The sequence below is a fragment of the Loxodonta africana genome, chromosome 25 (genome assembly GCF_030014295.1).
Source record: "Loxodonta africana isolate mLoxAfr1 chromosome 25, mLoxAfr1.hap2, whole genome shotgun sequence".
NCBI classification, from domain to species: Eukaryota; Metazoa; Chordata; class Mammalia; order Proboscidea; family Elephantidae; genus Loxodonta; species Loxodonta africana.
The window spans coordinates 47,730,536-47,749,103 of record NC_087366.1 but is presented as its reverse complement, the minus strand read 5'-3'; the positions used below and the strand labels follow the sequence as shown (position 1 = coordinate 47,749,103).

Sequence of the window (18,568 nt, the reverse complement as noted above, 5' to 3'; positions counted from 1 at the left end):
TACATTATTTTTATTGCACTAAAGGTCCTTCTTTATAGCATATGATTTTGGAAATGTCTAAGAATTTTTTTTATTGTTGTTACTTCAGTAAAAAATGGTTTTGCTTTTGTGAGCTGCTACACTTGAAGTTTTGTAGAACAGAAAAATGTTTTTATATCGCCCTTCAGGCTGCCAGCTGCTGTAGTTGGCTGTAAAAAAGCTTCCTCAAGCTTCCTCATGCTGGTTTTTCAAAAGAAATCTTCCAAGTTCTTGGAAAAGAGTAAAAATTTTATTTCCCTAGAAAGAGAAAGGCAAGGAGAAGACCCATTTCTGCCAAAGAGAAATGAATCATTTATTTTTTCATAAGATAATGTGCTGCTTATGGTTACGGACTGGGGTTTGCCTCCATCATGCATAGTTTTGTCATATATTTATAATGCGAAAATTCTAATTGAAGAACAGTAATACTTTGAAGGAAGAAAGGGAGGAAGGCAGGAAAGGAGGAAAGAAAAAGGAAACACTGATGAATCCAAGCTACCACCTAAGAAGTCAGGTTTTTCTTTTTTGCATGTAACTCTTTACTTTCTGTACCTAGCTATTAGAGGTATAGTTTATGGAAGAAGAAGCAAGTCTGATATTTATTGGGAATTTATTATGCCCCTGTGTTACATACTTCATATTCATTATTTTAATCACCACAGAAGTCCTTTGAGGTAGACACTTTTATAATCTCCATTTTACAGATGAGAAAATTGAGGCAAGAAGAGATCACACCAGGTCACAGAGCCAAGATTTGGGCCTGGAAAGTGTGACTCTAGAGCCTCTGCTCTTAAGCTCTGTGCTAAACTTTTAGGGGATCGAGTTAAGTAAGGAGACATTCCCGAAGAGAAAAGTTGAGGAAATTCTTTGCAAGGAGTGCTTAAATATAAACAGAAGAACCTATTTTTACACATTTTATTTTGACAGTGCACAATTGTTATGGATTTGCATCTCATCATTTCTTCTCATGTATGTAGGATCGTGTTCCTTAGTGGTGGTGGGCTTGGTGAGATCACAGATGGGAAAAGATTGTGTGCAGTGCATATTGCCCCAGATTTTGGCCAAAGAGAGTGGTTGCAGATTCAGCTCTACAATTTACTATCTGTGTGACTTTGACACGTTATTTCATGCCAAACCTTAATTTCCTCATCCATAAAAGTCTAACAGTCAATGTTATCAGGAGTAACAAATGCAATAGATGTTCTCTAAATATTGGTTGGAATCCCTGGGTGGTATAAACAGTTAACATGCTTGGCTGTTAACTGAAAGTTTGGAGATTTCCATCCACCCAGGAGCACCTTGAAGAAAGGCCTGGTTGATCTGCTTCCAAAAGATTTCAATAGTTAAAAACCACATGAAGCGCATTTCTACTCTAACACACGTGGAATTGCCATGAATCAGAATTGACGGCAACTGGTTTTTTAAAAAAATATTTGTTGAATGAATCAATTTTTATCTTCTTCATTCCCTTTTCCCCATTTCACATGGAAAAGAAAATGAGTAGGCATGGCAGCATGAAATGGAAGAAAGCAAAGGGAGAAACATAAATTGTATTCTTGCTAATTTGCTACTTTCTTTTTTCCTTGTCAACTTTATTGAGCAATAATTTTACGCAGTAAAATGAATCTATTTAATTGGATGAGTTTTGACAGTTATATACACCCGTGAAACTACTATCACAATCAAAATATACATTTTTATTACTCCCAGAAGATTTCCTGTGTCCTTTTTAGTCCATCCCATCCTATAGGGTCACTATGAGTCAGAGTTGACTCGATGGCACTGGGTTTGTTTGTTTTTTTTTCCATCCTCCTTCATTCCCAACCCCAGGCAACTATGATATTATTTTTGTCACTGTACATTCCTTTGGAAACCCTGGTGGCGTAGTGGTTAAGTGCTACAGCTGCTAACCAAAGGGTTGGCAGTTCAAATCCACCAGGCACCCCTTGGAAACTCTATGGGGCAGTTCTACTCTGTCCTATGGGGTCGTTATGGGTTGGAATCGACTCGATGGCACTGGGTTTGGTTTGGTTTTTTGGTACATTCCTTTGCGTTTTATATAAGTGGAATCATTCAGTATGTGCCCTTACATCTGATTTATTTTGCTTAGCATCACAATCTTGAGATACATCCATGTTGGATGTATCAGTAAGTTTTTTGTTTTTTTTTCCAAGTAGTAGTCCATTGTATAAATATACCACAGCTTCTTTATCCATTCACCTGTAAATGGACATTTACTGTGAATGAAGTGGCTGTGAATATAATAAATCTTTGTATAGACATATGTTTTCATTTCTTTTAGATAAAAACATGGCAGAATGGCTAGATTATATAGTATTTATGTTTAACTTTATTAAAAAAAAAAAAAGAAAAACTGCCGAAGTACTTTCTGAAGTAGTTGTCTGATTTTGTGTTCCTACTAGCATTACATGAGAGTTCCAGATGTTTTACATCCACTTGGTATTGTCCATTTTGTAAATTTTGGCCACTTTAATGGGGGTGTGTAGTATCTCCCTGTGGTTTTAATTTACATTTCCCTGTTTACTAATGATGTTGATCATCTTCTCGTGTGCTTTTTGGCCTTTTGAATGTTTTCTTTTGTGAAATATTTATTCAGAAATTTTGCCTACTTTATATTAGATTGTCTTCATAGCATTGAGTTGTAAGAGTTCTTTATATAAGTGGATACAAGTCTTTTGTCAGATGTGCATTGCAGACATTTTCTCCCTGTGATTTTCCTTTTTGTTTTCTTCATGGTGTCTTTTGAAGAGCCCAAAATTTAAATTTTATGAAGTTGAGTTTATCAATGTTTTTTCTTTTATGGGTGATGATTTTTATGTCCTATTTAAGAAATACTTGCCTCTGGTAGGCCACAAAGATTTTCTCTGACGTTTTCTCTGATTTAGCTTTTACATTTAGATTTATGATCCATTTTGAATTAATTTTTACATATTGGCTGATAGAAAGATTGATGTTCATTATTTCCCATACCAGTAGTTAGTTGGTTCATCACCATTTGTTGAAGAGACTTTCATATTCCCACTGAATCACTTTGACACCTTTATTGAAAATCATATGACCATTTCTGGACTTACTGTTTCGTATATCCTTTCTCCAGCACCACATCTTGTTTATTACTGTAGTTTTTTTAGTAAGCCTTGAAATTAGTAGTATATGCACTCAAACTTTTTTTTTTCTCCTTTTTAAATTTTATTTTGTTCTTCCAGGTCGTTTGCCTTTCATACAAATTATAGAAGTTGCTTGTCAGTTTTTTTCTTAAAAAAAGAAAAAAAAAAAGGCTTTTGGTATTTTGATTGGGTTGGTATTGAACATAAATCACATGGAGGCAATTTGACATCTTAACAATATTGAATCTTCCAGTCTGTGAACATGGTGTATCTTTTCATTTATTTAGGGGTCTTCTTTAATTTATCTCAAATGTGCTTGTCTCTTTTGATTGTGACTTAATGTGTTAAACACCTCTTCTAGGCCAGGCAAAGCACAAAGTGCTAAATTGCACTTGATCTCCATAATTACCTTATGAAGTATGTACTGTTCTCACATATTCAAATGGGACAACTGAAACCGAGAGAGGCTGTCACTTTTCCAGAGTCACACAGCTTCTAAATGTTGGAACTGGGGTTCAAAAATGGCCTGCTGACTCCAGAGGCCATGCTCTTAACTGCTACTTGTCAAGATACTATCTTGGGGAACTACAAAGATATATTTAAAGAAATTCTTAGCAGTTGTGGCTTGCCTGTTTCCTACATCCTACTTCCCCCAGCCAAAAAACAAATATGTAAAATATATGAGCGCATGGGTAAATAGATCTTTAGTTCAGCTTCTCAAGCTCTTAGTGGAATTGCTTATTATTAGAAAGTCATGTGGCTGCAACAACGGGCTGAAGCATAACAAAGGTTGTGAAGATGGCGCAGGACTGTGCAGTGCTTCATTCTGTTGTACATAGGGTCGCTACGTATATGTTATGAAAGTCATGTTAGGATTATCTCTGAAATGCATTTTAATTATCCTTGTTTCTTTTCTGGTCTGTTTTTCTACATACCATAAAGAGAAAACATGTCTTATACTGTCGATATCACATAGGAAATCATGAATTCCCCAAAGTGGGCTAATCACATGCCATGCCCTTGATATGATGGTCACCTGACACCATCATCATACTCTGTGTGTGGGGTCTCAGAATACAGTCAACTTGGATTTCACTTGTTAAAAGTTGTCTCGGACTTTAGTTGTGTCTAATGGTTCTTTTCCCCTCCTTTTAAAAAACAAGCAAAATGAATGGGCTGTTTTATAACCCTTTTTCAATCCTCTGATCTTCAGAGAGGAAAATGTTTAAAGGCATGGTGCAGCTGTTTTATGTTGCAGTTTATAATCTAATTAAACGTGTTTTATCCAGATCATTAAGGACTTCATTAGAGCCGGACTCTTTATAGGAAAGATGATGAGTTAGATTTATGCAGAATCATCTGGGTCTTTTAAAGTTTGCAATCATGCCAGCAGTGTCTGATGAAAAAAAAATTCAAACCTGCCTGTCTGATTTAGCTGGTCATTTATTTTTGGAAACCTCTTTCTTCCAATTTCTCTCACTTTTTTGTGAACATGCAGTTTCCAGAATGATTAATAAGAAAACTTTGTTGTTTCAGAGAGAATACCATTGGAGAAAGATGCATAGTCTTCTTAGAAGGCTGTGGATCATTTGAATATCCTAAACATATGGGAAATAAAACATACGAAGTACGTGGCATAATGTAGGTCAAAGAGATAAAATTTCATGTTGTTTGCTGTGTTCTTTTGTACTGTAGAAGAAATTAGTTTTATGGTTTTCAGTTTAATTGCTGAGTTTTTCTAGCGTCAGGGACAAGTATCCAAGGAAGAATATGATTTGAAAAGGCAAAGTGACTCTTGTTAATCTTAGTAACATAATTTGCATGTAAATATTCTGAGTATATCTTTACTCTGGATGAATAGTTTCTATTAGAGCAGATGACCAACTTCTCTGTGACTCCTGAGTCTGTCATATTGATAACAAAATTAATAATGGCTGTGCTTAACTAAAGTCTCAGCCTTCCAAAGAATTGCATTTGGGATTACTTCCTCTTCAAAATTTTATGTTTTCTGAATCAAGGTTTGTCTGTGGCCTTAAATTTGCCCGTTCTTTCAGCTCCGATCAAGTAATCCTAATGAGATTCATAGCTTTTACCCACTTGGGTAATTTATTCTGTCACTTAGTGTGGTCCATCCCAAGCAATCCTGAATTGTTATTCAGTAAAAAGCAATATTTAAATATAATTTGATGGTTAATATTTAGCTGGAGCATTGGTCTTGCCCAGCTGCTTCATAGTCACAAAGCCAGTGCATCTCTCGCTGCCTCCGTTTGTTTTTTTTTTTTCTTATGTGCCCGCATAATCACACAAAAACGCACAGCAGGCACCTGGCACAACATTACAGAAAACCTTCAATAGTCTCTCAGTGTTCACAGTTTTCATTCTGAACCGCCTACAAAGACCCAGTTTGTTTTCTCTGTACCGTCTTACCCCTGATTTTCCTTGTATCTGGCCTATGAATTCATCTTACTTTTTATGGCCCATCATGCATCTTGGACCTGATACTTAGAACCACCTCTCCCTTTACATGTTCCATTTCTTCCCTCAACAGTGATTAAGGTTGTTCTGCCAAGTAAAATGTCTTTGGTTATTTGAGGTAAACAGCACACTAGTCTGGCTTGAGACCCTTATCTTTGCTCAGCCTCCTATGGATGAGTCTCACCTCTTAGGTTATCTGACAGCTGTGTGTTAACAAGTACGTTGTATATTGAAGCAATTTAAATTCATAGTCGGCTAAAATTAGGTGTGACATTTGTGTGTGTGTGTGTGTGTGTGTGTGTGTGTGTTGGCCTGGCTGGAGACCATTATAGGGCTACTACTTCAGCTTCTTGGTGATCCTCTTAGAGGAAGAAATACAAATTCTAAACATGACTATGGGTTTAGAAGTGAACCTTTGATCTTTTATTTTGAAGTGAAAAGAACATGACCCTAATCTCTACGTATTATGGGAAAGGCTGCCCATTGATTGTATTAATACATTCATTACTTGCTCTCTAACTGGTATTTGTATTGCTTACTGATATTGACCATCAACTTCTGTTTGGCTTTGCCTACAGTTTACTACTTTTATCCGAAAATGTTTGTATTTTATGTTGATACGATGCCAATATTTATTAAGGAACACGTAAGTGGTAATTAATTATTAAAGCGTTTAGATGGATTATGCGGTGCTTACTCCTCCTTGGCTTGGTGAGCCATTGAGCCTGTATGAGAAGAACCTCATAGGCTGATTTGTGCATTAAAAAATGGCAATTACAATGTGCTTTTATGTCTTCTACTTAACTGTTCTGCTTTTCTAGTGCTATGACATCACATACTCTTATTTATTTTTCATGTGTGTGGCTTCATCGTGAGTTTGGTATCTGGCAAGACAGTTCCATTCCTGCTGTTCTTTTTTTTCACAATTTTCTAACTGTTCTTTTGTATAAATATTATTACATATGAACTTAAAATCACTTTACCCAGTTAAAGAAAAACAACAACACTAGATTCTGATTGGAATATATAGAAAGAAATCTATACATTTTAATGTAGTAGGCCTCCTTTTTAGGAACATGTGATTCTTTTTTTGTTCTTAGCTTGTTTTATGTCCTTCAGTAATGTGGTCTTAATTTTCTTCATCCAGGTCTTCTGTATTTTTTGTTGGTAAATTTTCCTACATGTCATGATTTTTATCACTACTTTGTGCAGAATATTTTGCGTTTGAATTTCTAACTGTTTATTCGAATACAGAGAAAATCTGATTGGGTGTTTTTTGTATATTTATCTTGCATCTTTGCCTCTTACCAAATTCTCTTATTAGTTCAAGTTTTTTTTTTTTTTTTTGATTAAGTTTTCAAGGTATATACCCTTATCATCTGCAAGTAAAGAATATTTGCTTTTTTCTCAATATATATATATATCAGTTATTTCTTATTATAGCAGCCAGAACCTTCAAAACAATAGTTGAAAAAGGTAATAACAGTCATCTTTGTTGGGTTTCTCATTTTAATAAAAATGGTGTTAACACTTCACCATTAAGCATTAAATTTGCTGTTCAGTTTTGCTACGTTGTGTTTATCATGTTTAAATATTTTGCCTTCCCCATTTTAGTTTTTTTTTTTTCTTAATGCATTTATTTATTGACCCAATTTGTTGGTCTCCATAAGGGGTCTTGTTACCTCTGTTCTGCAGCCTTGATTAGAGTAGAGAGTTCTTCATCATAAAATTATGTGCTTGGTGTAGAAGCCTGGAAATCAGTTCACATGACTTTTCTGCCTCAGTGACCTGTAGCTTCTCTGTTACGTCATCATCTAGTTTTTGTACATTCCTCTGAAGGTAAAATGGAGAGCTAGTTCTAATTTGTACTGTAGTGTGAATACTTAAGTACTCATCCAGACATGTTATTTTGGTGTGTGGACATGGACTTATTTAAGCTATTTTTTTTAATAAATTGAACCATAAGTCACTATAGTTTACACTATAAACCAGACCAAGTGGTGAATTTTTATTGCGCAATGAACTCCCCCTAATTAAAAAAAAAATACACTGTGAATCAATTCAAGTTACACCAAACCTGTTGCCGTCAAGTCAATTCTAACTCGCTGTGACCCTGTAGGACAGAGTAGAACTGCCCCATAGGGTTCCCAGGGCTATAATCTTTATGGAGAAGCCCACTACATCGTTCTTCTGCAGAGCAGCTGGTAGGTTCGAACCCCGTGACCTTTTGGCTAGTAGCTGAATGCTTAACCACTGCACCACCAGGGCTGTGTTTATTTATTTATAAAGCTCTTGTATTAGAAGAAAATTGGAGTGTATAGTTTGTGGAGTGATTTTCTTTCATTTTTTTTGAATACAATTCTTTGACTAAAGAGAAAGCAGGAGGGCCTCCTTGAGATCTGGGAGAAAAATAAAGCTCGCCAAGAACTTCTGCCCTTCGCAGCAGGAACCAACTGAGGATACTGCAGCAGTTATGTTTAACCTGGTCCTAGCATCCAGATTCCTGAATACAAGTGTTGTCACAGGTCTTGCTTTACCTGGAGACCCCGGGAACGGCTAATACAAATCATTATTCAGTCCATTCCCTGTGCTTAGGATTTCTCCTCTGGTAGCGCACTAACCCCGGTGTTTCTGGGAAAAGAAAAACACACTGTGTAATAGCTTTGGGAAGCTGCCAGGGAAAAACTGCCCCCTCAGACAACTATATTATTTTTTACTGCACGTATGATCCATTATTCATCATTTTTTAAGCATTTTCATTACAAATGCTGTTTAATCACATTTTTAAAGGTAAACAGTGTTTTTCAAATTATCATCTGGTACTCGGCTCCAAGTCAGCACAGATTCTTCACCACAAACCTCTGCTCTGCAGGAGAACATGTGTGTTTATTTTCTGTCCCATTCTTTGTCCAAAGGCAGAGAGCACCACCTGTGACTCATTGAGTTATTCCCTGTGTTCCAGGCCATTCTCCAGAGTAAAGTCATCTTGTCTTGGTAGTGTTGTTTCTGTTCTAAGATTAATTTTAAATACGTATAGTAGTTAATTTTTGCTTTTATAGATCCTTCAGAATATCTGTGATGTGGTTCGAGGATGTCATGGAAGGAATGTGTGCCTATACCTTAATTGACTTGCTTTTGGTGTTTTATGCATTAATATGTGCTCAGCAAAAATGTGTTTAGTTGAGTGGCAGCAGTGCATGGTGAGAGTCTGGTGGATTATACAGTCCTTGGGGGGGTTATCAGAAATTCTTGATTTCTTGATTCTCCTTTGCCTGTTTTAGACCATAAATGTAGTGGGTGGTGAGTGTTATCCATAGAGAAGACAGCATGGATGGTTTATGTGTATGTGTCTCTGTGTACCTATGTGTGTGCCTTGGCATATATTTATTGTGTGTAGGTAAGGGTTGGAGAGTGGCAAGAAAGGCTGAAAAAAGACAAAAAAAATTCCGACTGTCTTCTGGAAACTGTTTTAGGCCATTCAGGCCATTTGATTCTTCATTTATCATTCAGGGTACATTTATTAACCGTCTGTTAAGATCAGGTACTATACAGAGCTCTGGGATCGCCTCAAGGAACTTAGTCTACTGGAAGAGATATCCGGGAAATATGTAGTCAAGGCTTTGATAAAGATAAATATAAGGTTCCCTGGGGAGAGCAAAGGAGCCCTGGTGGTGCAGTGGTTAAAGAGCTTGGCTGCTAACCAAAAGGTCTACTAGCCACTCTGCGGAAAAAAGATATGGCAGCCTGCTTCCATAAAGATGTACAGCTTTGGAAACCCTATGGAACAGTTCTACTCGGTCCTCTAGGGTCGTTACGAGTCGGAATCGACTCTATGGCAGTGGGGTTTGGGGCTTTGGTAGAGAGCAAAGGAAGGTGCCTATATTAGAATAAGTTCAAGAAGTGAATCTTGGGCTTAATCTTGAGGATTAGGAATTAACTTGTCAGAGAAGGGAGGAAGGGGCCTCTCTGCAAAGGAAGTAGCATATGTGAGTGATTAATGAATGTTATTGGGGGACCATTAAGTCAATTCCGACTTCTAGTGACTCCATGTGACCGAGTAGAAGTGCCCCATACGGTTTCCTAGGCTGTATCTTTATGGGAGCAGATTACCAGGTCTTTTTCCTGTGGAGCTGCTTGGTGGATTTGAACTGCCAGCCTTTTGGTTAGCAGCCTTGCAGTGAACCGTTGTACCACCAGGGCTCCTTGAAGGATGAATACGGCTTTAATTTTGCAGGGGAGGGTGGGTAGGGGAGAAATATCTTGAACTTAAGACTTCAAATTAGGTGTATGTTTTAGAATTCGTTCATTAATAATGCTAAGTCCTTGCATAGGGTGGATATTTGAACATTGCCCACCAAGAGCAGACTGTCACCACTGAATGTTTTATCGCTTGGAGTGCGTACAAGTTGAAGCTGCCGTGCTCCTCATGCCTTAATTTGCAATTAGGAATTTATGTTGTTGTTGTTAGGTGCCGTCAAATCATCTCCTACTCATAGCGACACCGTATACAACAGAACAAGATACTGCCCGGTCCTGAGCCATCCCCACAATTGTTGTTATGCTTGAGCTCATTGTTGCAGCCACTGTGTCAGTCCACCTCGTTGAGGGTCTTCCTCTTTTCCACTGACCCTATACTCTGCCAAGCATGATGTCCTTCTCCAGGGACTGATTCCTCCTGACAACATGTCCAAAGTATGTAAGATGCAGTCTCGCCATCCTTGCTCCAAGGAGCATTCCGGCTGTACCTCTTCTAAGACAGACTTGCGCGTTCTTTTGGCAGTCCATGGTATATTCAGTATTCTTCGCCAACACCACAATTCAAAGGCGTCAATTCTTCTTCGGTCTTCCTTATTCATTATCCAGCTTTCACATGCATATGATGTGATTGAAAATACCATGGCTTGGGTCAGGCGCACCTTAGTCTTCAAGGTGACATCTTTGCTCTTCAACATTTTGAAGAGGTCCTTTGCAGCAGATTTACCCAATGCAACGCGTCTTTCTACTTCTTGACTGCTGCTTCCATGGCTGTTGATTGTGGATCCAAGTAAAATGAAATCCTTGACAACTTCAATCTTTTCTCCATTTATCATGATGTTGCTCATGGGTCCAGTTGTGAGGATTTTTGTTTTCTTTATGTTGAGGTGGAATCTACACTGAAGGCTGTGGTCTCTGATCTTCATTAGTAAGTGCTTCAAGTCCCCTTCACTTTCAGCAAGCAAGGTTGTGTCATCTGCATAACGCAGGTTGTTAATGAGTCTTCCTCCAATCCTGATGCCCCATTCTTCTTCATATAGTCCAGCTTCTCATATTATTTGCTAAGCATACAGATTAAATAGGTATGGTGAAAGAATACAACCCTGACGCACACCTTTCCTGACTTTAAACCAATCAATATCCACTTGTTCTGTCCGAACAACTGCCTCTTGATCTATGTAAAGGGTCCTCATGAGCACAATTCAGTGTTCTGGAATTCCCATTCTTCACAATGTTATCCATAATTTGTTATGATCCACACAGTCAAATGCCTTTGCATAGTCGATAAAACACAGGTAAACATCCTTCTGGTATTCCCTGCTTTCAGCCAGGATCCATCTGACATCAGCAATGATATCTCTGGTTCCACGTCCTCTTCTGAAACCAGCCTGAATTTCTGGCAGTTCCCTGTCTGGAATTTATAGGCAGCTTGAAAATATGGTTCTTGAATTATGATTATATTTGGGTAAATTCTCCATGGATTTGCCCGCCTCCAATTTGGTATTCATTTGTTTCTAATCTTTATTTTTCCCTATCCTCAGAATATTTCATGTTTGTGAATCCAGAGGAGCATCTTACAAATATTAATGAGCACTAAAGGGTGTCAGAATTCAAATGGTGATACACATAAGGATGGAGTTTGGAGGGAAACACATTTTCTTTTTAGCTGTGCATTCTAGAACAACAGAGAATCTGCCTGAGCAGTCTGCTCTAGGTGGAAAAACATGAGCTTTGGAATTAGATGAGCTTGGGATCACATCCTCAGAATGTCACTTATCAGTCATATGACTTAGGACAAATAACCTTCATCTTTCTGGCCCTCAGTTTCTTCACCATGAAAGGAATATAATACAGCCAAGCTTTTGTGGGAGAGTTAGAGAAAGTATTACAAAGTCCCTAATAACAGCTCAAGAAACAGTAACAATTCTCATTAGTAGTTTCACTTCAGAATACAAATTATGATTGAAGCATATGTATTTGGTCATACTTCTTTTTTTTCTAATAAAGATTCCATATCAGTCTATAATGAGCTGGGCATAGCTCCTTTTGAATCCATTGAAAACTGTTATGACCCCTGTAATTTTCTTCCAGAACCAGAAATTATGATTTTACTAATATTCTCAGTGTATTTGACCACTTTTAGCCAAATGTTTTGTTTTCCCTGCCTTTAGAATTACTTATTTAAAGAGTGTACTCATTAATGAATTATGCACCAGGCAGATTTAGGGCTTATTATATGTGTGCTTAAGGCCCCAGCAACACAGGGATACATGTGCAGGTGCATGGGTGTGTACACACATGCGCGCTCACAAACACACACACTTTCCTTTCACAAAAGAGATCAGTTCAGCCCTGAAGAAGTTAACGAGAAATTTCCTATTAGAAACTCTACTGAGGTACTATTTTAGTACATGCAGAAGTTTGACTTCTGATGTTTAGTACTGTTTTCATTTGACATACACATCGGGGGGAGGGATCACCAAATCTTTTCACTGCATAAGGGCTCTAAAATCTAAAAATTTTATTCCCACCATGAGCATAATAAGTATATCGTAATTGGGGGTAGTTCCTACCATGTAGTTCTTCAGCAATTTTTGTCAGAGCAAAAACATCTGTCTTCTAGTTATTTGCCATTTGTGCAGTATTTAACATGATTTTCAGACAAAATTCTAAGCAGCATATATTAAGAGGTGGTAGAATTAGTGAAGTGTAGGCCACAAATTTTACTTTGTCATACTTTGGTGGCTTGCATGTTGCTATGATACTGGAAGCTATGCCACTGGTATTTTAAATACCAGCAGGATCACCCATGGTGGAAAGGTTTCAGCAGAATTTCCAGTCTAAGCCTGACTAGAAGGAAAGACCTGGCAGTGTGCTCCAAAAACTAGCCAACGAAAACAACGATGATATAGAGCTGGACGATGAGCCCCTTATATTGGAAGGCACACAAAATACATAGTGGCTGCAACAATGGACTCGAGCATACCGATGATCGTGAAGATGGCACAGGACCAGGCAACGTTTTGATCTGTTACACATGGGGTCGCCATGAGTTGGTGCCAACTCATTGACAGCTAACAACGCCACGGGGATTTAGGAATCGAGTAGTAAGTGAGTTTTCTAAATGTTTTAGCTATAAAAAAGCCCTTTTCCAGATGAAAGAAGATACAAAAAAAATAAATAAATAAACACAAAACCAGTTGCCACTGAATCAATTCTGACTCATGGCAACCCCATGTAAGTCAGAGTAAAGCTGTGTTCCCTAAGGTTCTCAATGGCTGATTTTTCTCCAGGTCTCTCTTTTGAGGTGTCTCTGGGTAGACTCCAACCTCCAACATTTCAGTTCCTGTCTGAGTGTGTTAGTCATTTGCAGCACCCAGGTACTCCAAAAGAAGATTCAGGGTCCCAATAAGTAATTTAGGTAGAGGTATATTTTATAGATGCTTGGTGGGGGGAGTACTAGGAGAGTGAGGAGCCCCAGAAGCCTGGCTGCTCCTTCTTGCTTGTCACCCCTGCCTTTTGGACCCCAGGAAAGGTCTGTGGAATGCAGTTTGTAACTACTCATTTAATGCAAGCCCCAGTCGAGAACCTTGACACCCAGAAGGATTTATTCCAAATTGGTAAACTCAGATTGTTTCTGTCTTTGGGGCTGCATTTTGGATTTATTTGGCAAAATCCTACCGGAAAGCAGTATTCAGAAGGCAATGTCAGTTTCCCTGGGATACTTAGTCTGGGAGAGGTAAAACATTGTGTCAGAGCCATTCCAAGCCTAAGTTCATATTTGTGTCAGAAAAAAAGATAAAGCAGCAGCATTTCTTAGATCAGTGGTTACAAGGCACAAGTAGTTTGACTTATGAATAAACTGTGATGGTAAGGTATCAATGCCAAGAAGTTTTAATGCCTGTGGGTTCCCATTTCTTTAACCCCTCAGTTTGGAGCTAAGTAGATCCTCTTTCATTTTCATCTTTGTATTTTAATAATATTTTCACTTGTATATGTGATATAGCAAATATCCAAAAATAAAAGGGGGGAGGGAATTCATTCTAAACTGAAACATTAGAATACATCAGTTTGAAAGATGAATGTTCTTTCAGTTTCATTGTGGGATATTGTATTGGGCTCCTTTATCTTCTTTCATTTGAAAAAGGAGTTTTGCAGCTAAGATATAAACTCATGTATTAGCTGATTCCTAAATTCCTGTAAACAAACAAACAAACAAAAACCACCAAACCCATTGCCATTGAGTCCATTCTGACTCCTGACAACTCCATGTGTGACAAACCAGAACTGCTTCGTAGGGCTTTCTTAGCTGTAATCTTTATGGTTCGCCAAGCCTTTCTTCTCAGGAGCTGCTGGATGGGTTTGAACCACCAACCTTTAGGTTAACAGCCAATTGCAAACTTCTTGTGCCACTGAGGTACCTTAACAGTTCTAAAAATTTGTGATTTACACTTCACTGATTCTACTACCTCTTAATATTTGCTGCTTAGAATTTTGTTTGAAAATCATGTTAACCACTGTACAAATACAATTTAACTGTTGTTGTTGTTAGGTTCCAACTCATAACCAACTCAAGTTGGTTCCAACTCATAATGACCATATGTACAACAGAGCAAAACACTGCCCAGTCCAGCACCACCCTCATAATCATGCTATGTTTGAGCCCCTTGTTGTAGCCACTGTGTCAGTCCATCTCATTGAGGGTATTCCTCTTTATCACTGACCCTCTAATTTACAAGCATGATGTCCTCTTCCAGGGACTGGACCCTCCTGATAACATGTCCAAAGTATGTGAGGTGAAGTTTTGCCATTCTTGCTTCTAAGGGGCATTCTGGCTATACTCCTTCAAAGATGGATTTGTCTGTTCTTCTGGTAGTCCATGGTATATTCAGTATTCTTCGTCAGCACTGTAATTCAGAGGCATCAGTTCTTTAGCCTTATTCATTGTTGAGCTTTCTTGTGCATAGGAGAAGATGTAAAAATACCATGGCTTGGGTCAGACCCATCTGAGTCCTCAAAGTAACATCTTTGCTTTTTAACACTGTAAAGAGGTCTTTTGCAACAGATTTGCCCAATGCAATATGTCGTTTGATTTCTTGACAGCTGCTCCCATGGGTGTTGACTGTGGATCCAATTGAAATGATACCCTTGACAACTTCAATATTTTCTCCGTTTATCATGGTGTTGCTTATTGGTTCAGTTGTGACGATTTGTGTTTTCTTTATGTTGAGGTGTAATCCATACTGAAGGCTGTGGCCTTTGATCTTCATCAGTAAGTGCTTTAAGTCCTCTTCACTTTCAGCAAGCAAGGTTGTGTCATCTTTGCACATCGCAGGTTGTTAATGAGTCTTGCCCTGATCCTGATGCCACATTCTCCCTCATGTAGTCCAGCTTCTCAGATTACTTGCTCATCATACAAATTGAATAAGTATGGCAAAAGGATGACCCTGGCACACACCTGTCCTGATTTTAAACCACACAGTATCCCCTTGTTCTGTTTCAATGACTGCCTCTTGGTTCCGCATGAACACAACTAAGTATCCTAGGGTACCCGTAATTTGTTACACAGGAATCAAATTGATTACATCTGTGGAAATAGATGATGGAGAAGCTCAATATCATCAGAACAAGGCCATGGGCCGACTGCAGAACAGACCATCAATTGTTCAGATGCAAATTCAAGTTGAAGCCGACATAAAGTCCACAAGAGCCAAAGTATATCCAGCTGAATTTAGAGACCATCTCAAGAATAGATTTGAACACTTCAAACACTAATGACCAAAGACCAGACAACTTATGGGATGATATCAAGGATATCATACATGAAGAAAGCAAAAGATCCTTAAAAAATAGGAAAGAAAAGACCAAAATAGATGTCAAAAGTGACTCTGAAACTGCTGTTGAACATAGAGTAGCTAGAGCTAATGGAAGAAATGATGACATAAAACAGCTGCCCAGAGGATTTTAAAGGACAGCTTGAGAAGACAAAGGAAAGTATTTTAATGACATGTGTGAAGACCTGGTGTTAGAAAACCAAAAACGAAGATACGCTCGGCATTTCTCAAGCTGAAAAAAATGAAGAAAAACTTAAGCCTCAAGTGGCAATATTGAAAAATTCTATCTGCAAAATATTGAACAATGCAGGAGGCATCAAAAGAAGATGGAAGGAATACACAGAGTCACTGTACCAAAAAGAATTGGTTGATGTTCATTTCAGGAGGTAGCATATGATCAAGAATTGATGATACGGAAAGAAGAAGTTCAGGCTGACTGAAGGCATTGGCAAAAAACAAGGCTCCAGGAATTGAGGGAATATCAATTGTGATGTTTCAACAAACAGATGCAGCGCTGTAGCACTTACTTGCCTATGCAAAGAAATTTGAAAGACAGCTACCTGGCCAACTGACTGGAAGACATCCATATTTGTGCCTGTTCCAAAGAAAGGTGACCCAAAAGAATGTGGAAATCATCAAACAATGTCATTAATATCACACACAAATAAAGTTTTGCTAAAGATAATTAAAAAATGTTGGAGTAGTACATTGATAGGCAACTGTCAGAAATTCAACTGGATTCAGAAGAGGATGTAGAATGAGGGATATCATAGCTCATGTTGATGGATCTTGGCTGAAATCAGAGAATACCAGAAAGATGTTTACAGTTTAACTACCTAAACGAAATTTCTTACTTAGCCTTAGATCGTGTTGACATTAACTGTAATGTATAGTAAGGCAGTGGTGCTGATTCATCCTGAAGTAGGTTATTTTGCCAGTACTTGGAATGTTTTTTTTTTTTTTTTGGAATGAATTAGGGCTCAGCCACTGAATTTTCTCCTCAAATCTCTTTTGATCTGCTGGCAAGATGTTGAGAACTCTCAGGCCTGGTCTGTATCTTTGAAATACAATAATGGTAATTGGTAAAGAGACTGTGACCCTGCCTTCCTTCCAACATGACCTAATCAATTGAGGAAACCCTTCTCTACAGCTTTTCTTTTGAGTGTTCTTGTCTCTTTACTACCATGTAACTGATGTTCGTCATTTTCTGACTCAACTAAACTGTCTCCAATTACCTCTACCCTTTTAATCCCACGTGGTATTCTTTCGTGTTAGGTGCTTTCTAAAATTTACTGGCTCATTTAGTAAATGGAGACATGAGGTCTTTAACCAGTTTGTTTTTTATATCCCTCTGAGGAATATAGCAATATTATGGTCACATTTCAAAAGGCTGCCTCAGATCCTTGTAGGTATTTTACTTAATTTTGAGCTGTGTTCTTCTCCAAAGCCTATATTTACCTTGGCCACTTTGGTTTTATGTGTTAGCTTTTGTAAATATGCATTTTCTAATATATATTTTGTAAGCAATATAACGACGGGTAAATGTATGTCTGGATATACCTATGTTTATACCTAGACAAGCATGTCCTAAAATACATGTACCCATATGCACACATCTGATTAGATTTACCCTACGGGCAGAGCAACCAACTACAATTTCAAGGATTATTTTTAAAACTCAACTGAGAAATTTCAAATTGCTATTATTATTATTTGGGTTGCGAATCCATGGTGAAATCTCCAAACCTCTGCAGTCTGTGTTTTGTTCCTTTCTCTGTAAATATGTCTGCTTCTCCCTTGCAGGAGAAAGTAAGCAAAACCAGTTGTGACTTTATTAAACCCCAGTAGAGACATGACTGTCCAATATTTTTTTTCCTAAGAGGAAAGCCCAACCTGGCTTATACAAATAACAAGTATTTAAATTGGGAATGTTTTACTTTCCCTCTGTCCCTAGTTACAAAATTTCCCTAAAGGTATTTGTTTTTAATTTGTAGATGATAAAAACTGAGTTTACTACAGACTAAGGCTAAGAGCCCTTAGACCCTGGAGTAAAATCATGCAAGAACAAAAAAAAAGTGGGTCTGAAATGGAAACAGTGACAGATCCTTTAACGATAAAACAGCGACAGATGTTATGATGTCACTTCAATGGAAAGAGATGTTGGGGGTGGGGAAGTCACCTTGGCTCTGAACCTGATAGAATGAAAGCATCTTGGAATTTTTATATGAATATGATATAAAAAACTCTTCCATTTCCTGGAGTCCTTCATATCAGTGTAGAGAAGTGATTTTTAGGGTCTAGAATCCAGTAGCCTGGGGAGACACCTGGGGCTCCTTGGGGTTGGTAGTCCTTCTGCTTCAGACAGGTGCTCACTCTATTTTATGTTACAGCCTTTCATGGAAGTTATTTTTTTGTGAAATAGGTCTCATTAATTAAGATATATCTGAAAAACTACTTAGCAGTTGTTTCATTAGAAAGACTCTTGGTGGTGGTATGGGCTGATAGAGTTTAAGGTATAGTCTGTCTCCCTTGAGTTTCTTGTGGTTTAATTACTCTTTGCCCTCTTTCTAAGAATAATACAAAAACCAGAAGCTATAAATAACAGATAAATGCTACTTGGTTAAAATAAAAAAAAAAAATCTGCAAGACAAAATCACTATTAGAAAAGTAAAAAAAAAAAAAAAAGTGGAAAAAAAACTTTGCAGCTCATATCACAGAGAAGCGATAATATCCCTAATCCAGGGGTCAGTAGGCTACAGCCTGTAGGCCAAATCTGGCCTGCCACTTGTTTTTGTAAATCAGGTTTTATTAGAACACAGCCATGCTCAGTCATTTGCATGTTGTTTGTGACTGCTTTCA

The 18,568-nt window shown here is 37.9% G+C and overlaps 1 protein-coding gene across 8 annotated transcripts in view; it reads left to right on the top strand.

The window, feature by feature from the left end:
• The window catches only part of SMYD3 (SET and MYND domain containing 3), a 783,945-nt gene that overhangs the window by 466,487 nt on the left and 298,890 nt on the right, over window positions 1-18,568 (top strand). The gene's annotated exons all lie outside the window — the stretch shown is intronic.